We start from the raw sequence: 6,794 nt of genomic DNA on the forward strand, positions 1-6,794 counted from the left end.
GGCTTCATGAGGTTCTTTATCTTGGTCATATCATCTCTGCCAAGGGCATTGCCGTGAATCCTGAGAAGGTGTCTGCAATTGTGAATTGGGAACCTCCTCAGAACGTGAAGCAACTCCGCAGTTTTCTCGGTCTCGCAAGCTATTGCCGAAGATTCGTTGAAAACTTTTCTCAGATCGCGAAGCCTCTCTCAAATCTTCTTCAGAAGCACATCAAGTACGTTTGGTCTCCAGAGTGTGATGTTGCTTTCAACACTTTGAAAGAGAAATTGATCACTGCTCCAGTTCTGACTCCGCCTGATGAATCCAAACCGTACGAGGTCTTTTGTGATGCCTCTCTCCAAGGTCTTGGCGCAGTATTGATGCAAGAGAAGAAAGTTGTTGCTTATACATCTCGCCAGTTGAAGCCTAATGAGAAGAACTACCCCACTCATGATCTCGAGTTGGCGGCAGTTGTGCATGCTCTTTTGACTTGGAGACATCTTCTATTGGGAAGAAAAGTGGACATTTTCACTGATCACAAGAGTCTCAAGTACATCTTCACTCAGCCTAATCTCAACCTCAGGCAAACTCGATGGGTCGAAATGATTCAAGAGTATAATCCGAGTATCGAGTATACTCCAGGCAAGGCCAATGTGATTGCTGACGCTTTTTGAGCAGAAAGGCCTACTGCAACAGTCTGATTCTTAAGCCTTATGAACCCGAGCTTTGTGAAGCTTTCCGCAAACTTAATCTGCAAGTTGTTCCTCAAGGTTTCCTCACCAACCTTCAAGTCTATCCTACCTTGGAAGACCAGATTCGCCAAGCCCAGCTTCTTGATGCTATGGTGAAAAAGGTGAAGATTGGGATTGCCAAGAGTCAGTCCAATTACAAGTGCTACCGCCTTGATGACAAGGACACTCTTCTTCGAGGATCGTATTGTTGTGCCCAAAGGTGACCTCCGTAAAGTGATCATGAACGAGGCTCACAATTCTCTCCTCTCCATCCACCCTGGGAGCACGAAGATGTATCAGGACCTTAAGCAAGCTTATTGGTGGACTCGAATGAAGCGCGAGATCGCTCAATTCGTGAATGAATGTGATGTCTGCAGAAGAGTGAAGGTAGAACACCAAAGGCCAGCTGGTGTCCTCCAACCTCTTGCCATTCCAGAATGGAAGTTTGACCACATTGAGATGGACTTCGTGACTGGGTTTCCAAAGTCCAAGCGTGGCAATGATGCTATATTCGTTATCATCGACAAACTCACCAAAGTGGTTCATTTTCTGCCTATCAAAGAGTCGATCACTGCAGCTCAATTGGCGGAACTCTATACCTCTCGTATTGTCTCTCTGCACGGTATTCCTCAAGTGATCTCTTCAAGCCGTGGCATCATCTTTACCTTGAAGTTTTGGGATTCTTTTCAGAAGGCCATGGGCACCAACGTCCGCTTCAGCACAGCTTCCCATCCTCAAACAAGCGGTCAAGTTGAGCGTGTCAACCAGATTCTTGAAGATATGCTCAGGGCTTGTTTGATCTCCTTCGGCATGAAGTGGGAGGATTGTCTTCCTTATGCTGAATTCTCCTACAACAACAATTTTCAAGCAAGTTCGGGCAAGGCCCCTTTTGAAATTCTGTATGGCAGGAAGTGCCGTACCCCTCGCAATTGGTCTAAAACCGGTGAACGTCAGCTTTTGGGTAATGACTTAATCACATAAGCAAAAGAAATGTGCAAAGTCATTCGAGATAACCTCAAAGCAGCCCAATCCCGTCAGAAGAGCTACTATGATAGTAAGCACCATGATTTGGCTTTCGAGATCGGAGATCATGTTTACCTCCGTGTCTCTCCTATGAAAGGTACTCGTCGCTTCGGTATCAAAGGGAAGCTTGCCCCTAGATACATGGGACCTTTCAAGATTGTCCGCAAGAGAGGCGACCTCGCTTATCAACTCGAGCTTCCTTCAAACTTTGCAAATGTTCATGACGTGTTCCATGTCTCCCAGCTTCGAAAGTGCTTCAAGACTCCTGACCGCACCATCAACTTCGAGGACATTGAGCTCCAACGTCATTTGGACTTCGTTTGATACTCCAACAGTTAACCGAGGGACCGAAAAGTTGACGGTGCGGTCAGGAGTCTTGAAGCACTTTCGAAGCTGAGAGACATGGAACACGTCATGAACATTGCAAAGTTTGAAGGAAGCTCGAGTTGATAAGCGAGGTCGCCTCTCTTGCTGACAATCTTGAAAGGTCCCACGTATCTAGGGCAAGCTGCCCTTTGATACCGAAGCGACGAGTACCTTTCATAGGAGAGACACGGAGGTAAACATGATCTCCGATCTCGAAAGCAAAATCATGGTGCTTACTATCATAGTAGCTCTTCTGACGGGATTGGGCTGCTTTGAGGTTATCTCGAATGACTTTGCACACTTCTTCTGTTTATGTGATTAAGTCATTACCCAAAAGCTGACGTTCACCGGTTTCAGACCAATTGAGAGGGGTACGACATTTCCTGTCATACAGAATTTCAAAAGGGGCCTTGCCCGAACTTGCTTGAAAAATGTTGTTGTAGGAGAATTCAGCATAAGGAAGACAATCCTCCCACTTCATGCCGAAGGAGATCACACAAGCCCTGAGCGTATCTTCAAGAATCTGGTTGATACGCTCGACTTGACCTCTTGTTTGAGGATGGAAAGCAGTGCTGAAGCGGATGTTGGTGCCCATGGCCTTCTGAAAAGAATCCCAAATCTTCGAGGTAAAGATGCTGCCACGGTCTGAAGAGATCACTTGAGGAATACCGTGCAGAGAGACAATACAAGAGGTATAGAGTTCTGCCAATTGAGCTACAGTGATCGACTCTTTGACAGGCAGAAAATGAGCCACTTTGGTGAGTTTGTCGATGATAAATAATATAGCATCATTGCCACGCTTGGACTTTGGAAACCCAGTCACGAAGTCCATCTCAATGTGGTCAAACTTCCATTCTGGAATGGCAAGAGGTTGGAGGAGACCAGATGGCCTTTGGTGTTCTGCCTTCACTCTTCTGCAGACATCACATTCATTCACGAATTGAGCGATCTCGCGCTTCATTCGAGTCCACCAATAAGCTTGCTTAAGGTCCTGATACATCTTCGTGCTCCCAGGGTGGATGGAGAGGAGAGAATTGTGAGCCTCGTTCATCATCACTTTATGGAGGTCACCTTTGGGCACAACAATACGATCCTCGAAGAAGAGAGTGTCCTTGTCATCAAGGCGGTAGCACTTGTACTTGGATTGACTCTTGGCAATCCCAATCATCACCTTTTTCACCATAGCATCAAGAAGCTGGGCTTGGCGAATCTGGTCTTCCAAGGTAGGATAGACTTGAAGGTTGGCGAGGAAACCTTGAGGAACAACTTGCAGATTAAGTTTGCGGAAAGCTTCACAAAGCTCGGGTTCATAAGGCTTAAGAATCAGACTATTGCAGTAGGCCTTTCTGCTCAAAGCGTCAGCAATCACATTGGCCTTGCCTGGAGTATACTAATACTCGGATTATACTCTTGAATCATTTCGACCCATCGAGTTTGCCTGAGGTTGAGATTAGGCTGAGTGAAGATGTACTTGAGACTCTTGTGATCAGTGAAAATGTCCACTTTTCTTCCCAATAGAAGATGTCTCCAAGTCAAAAGAGCATGCACAACTGCCGCCAACTCGAGATCATGAGTGGGGTAGTTCTTCTCATTAGGCTTCAACTGGCGAGATGTATAAGCAACAACTTTCTTCTCTAGCATCAATACTGCGCCAAGACCTTGGAGAGAGGCATCACAAAAGACCTCGTACGGTTTGGATTCATCAGGCGGTGTCAGAATTGGAGCAGTGATCAATTTCTCTTTCAAAGTGTTGAAAGCAACATCACACTCCGGAGACCAAACATACTTGATGTGCTTCTGAAGAAGATTTGAGAGAGGCTTCGCGATCTTAGAAACGTTTTCAACGAATCTTCCTCAATAGCTTGCGAGACCGAGAAAACTGCGGAGTTGCTTCACGTTCTGAGGAGGTTCCCAATTCACAATTGCAGACACCTTCTCAGGATTCACGGCAATGCCCTTGGCAGAGATGATATGACCAAGATAAAGAACCTCATTAAGCCAAAATTCACACTTGGAGAACTTGGCGTAGAACTGATGTTCTCTGAGCTTATCAAGAACCAAACACAAGTGCTTGGCATGATCTTCCTTATTCTTGGAGAAAACCAGAATGTCGTCAAGATAGACCAAAACGAAGTCATTGGTGTAGGCGTTGAAGATGAAATTCATCATGCGAGAGAACGTTGGAGGAGCGTTGGCGAGACCAGAAGACATGATAGTGTATTCATATGAACCAAAGCTTGTTCTGAATGCTATCTTGGGAATATCTTCTTCATGAATGCGAATCTGGTGATAACCCATACGAAGATCAAGCTTGGAGAATACTTGGGCACCTTTGAGTTGTTCGAACAGCTCATTGATGTTGGGAAGTGGGTATTTGTTCTTGATGGTCTTCTTATTCACTGGACGGTAATCAACACAAAGTCGGTCCGTTCCATCCTTCTTCTTCACAAAAAGAACACCACAACCCCATGGAGAAGAACTAGGCCAGATAAGACCCATTTTCTCTTGCATATCGAGTTGCTTCTTCAGCTCTTTCAACTCTTCAGGTCCGAGCTTATAAGGACGTTTGCACACAGGTTCCGTGCCAGGCTCAAGATCAATAACGAATTCAACTGGCCGGTGCGGAGGCATTCCTGGGAGCTCTTCTGGAAAGACGTCTTGATATTCGCAAACGACTGGAATTTGAGAGATGGCATCCAATTCACCCTTCTCGTTGAGAGAAAACAGACGGATGGAATTATCCCAAGCGGCAAAGGCAATTACATCCTCCGACGAATGAGTCAATTGAATCTGCCTGGCTGCACAATCAAGCTGAGCCTTGTGCTTAGAAAGCCAATCCATCCCGAGAATAAGATCAATATACGAGTTACCAAGAACCATTGGAGAAGCCAGAAACTTGAAATCACCCATCAAGATAGAAATATCCGGAACCATCAAACTAGAACTCAGACACTTAGCTGGAGAGACGACTTGCATAGCTCTAGGTAAAGCCTTAGTACTAAAATTGTTCTCCAATGCAAATGGGAATGACATGAGGGAATGCGATGCACCAGAGTCAAAAAGTACTTTTGTGGGAATATCATTAACAGGAAGGTTACCCATGATCACATCTGACGAGTCCTCTGCCTGAGCTGCATTCATCAAATTGACCTTGGCATGCTTGGGGTTATGCTTGACCACAGCTGTACTTGTCGATCTGACAGGAGGAGGAGGAGGAAGACACCTCTGGTTGAGACACTTGTTGGCATAGTGACCCTTCTGTTGGAACTTGTTGCACGTGACCTCTGAAAGCGGACGGTGATACGGAGCACTCGATCTTGGAGCTTGAGAGGAAGTCTTGTTCTGAAAGCCAGGGTTGGGTGGGTGGGAAGAACCACTACCACCTTTGCTCTTCTGCTGATACGGCTGACAGAACGGAGGAGGAGGAAGCCAAAACTTCTGCTGCTTGGCCACTTGAGTAGAGGAAGAAGGAGTAACAGCTCTGACTCGCTTCTTGGAAGCATCACACCTCAACTGAGCAACCTCTTGCTTCAGTGCCATGTTGTAGAACTCATCGTATCTCAAGGGCTCAAAGAGAACAAGAGCGAGCTGGATATCTTCTCTGAGACCACCCATGAACTGATATATCACGCTCTTCTCATCAGGGACGTCTTGCTTGGAAAAGCGGGCGAGCTTCTGGAACAACTTATTGTAGTCATAGACAGACAAAGAGCCTTGCCTCAGATTGCAGAATTCCTCACGCTTGCTTTCAACCACGCTCTGGGGAATATGATGAGCTCGGAAATCTCGACGGAAATCATCCCAAGTGATAACACGTCCACCTCTAGAGTCCTTGTACTGCTGGAACCATTCTGCAGCTTGATCTTTGAGTTGGAAGGAAGGGAACTTGACAAAGTCCTCAGGCCTGACGTTACTGCACTCGAAATGCTTACACAGATCCACAAGCCAATCATCAGCATCGGTTGCCTCAACACAATTGCTGAAAGTATTTGGCCCATTAGCAAGGAGCTGGTTGAGTGTAGCAAAGTGACTCTGATTGCTGCCTTGATTCCCTTGACTGCTTTGATTGCGCTCTTGAAGAATTTGCATGATCAACTGTGTGTTTGCATTGGTTGCGGCCATCACAGCTTGCCATGCCTCCAGAGGAGGTGGAGGTGGTGGCGGATCAGGATTCGGAGTCGTGCGCGTTGGAGGAGCCATCCTGAAGAGGTTGACCACCATTAGCACATTGACAGATAAATATTGAAGCTGAATCCAACGGAATGAAAATTGCAACATATAGTCTTCACATCCGAACAAAATGAACGAATGCATTCCTCTTGAAATGGTCACATATCCATAAATTGAGAAGCCACGTAGAGTTAAGGTAGAGAAATGATTCAACAAGGTACAGATCAAGAACGAATAATCGGTAAGAAATCCCAATCTCAAACCAATATCCGTGGAAGAAGAACTAGAGCTACTAGAATTCCCACCTATGAAACTCCCGAACCTTTCCGGTTATGCAATCAGGTGTTGGGGATACAGGGGAAGCATAATATCTCACCCAAACTAGCAAATCCTACATCCAGCTGTATCCATCCTTCAACACATAACCAAGAAACCTTCGGAAACCATCTACCTCAACCTTCGAAAAGCATCCGTTATACAAGTTATGGCGATACTCCCGAACTCCCGCCCCAATACTGGGTGGCG

This window comes from Triticum aestivum, chromosome 2A, assembly GCF_018294505.1.
Source record: "Triticum aestivum cultivar Chinese Spring chromosome 2A, IWGSC CS RefSeq v2.1, whole genome shotgun sequence".
Lineage (NCBI taxonomy): Eukaryota > Viridiplantae > Streptophyta > Magnoliopsida > Poales > Poaceae > Triticum > Triticum aestivum.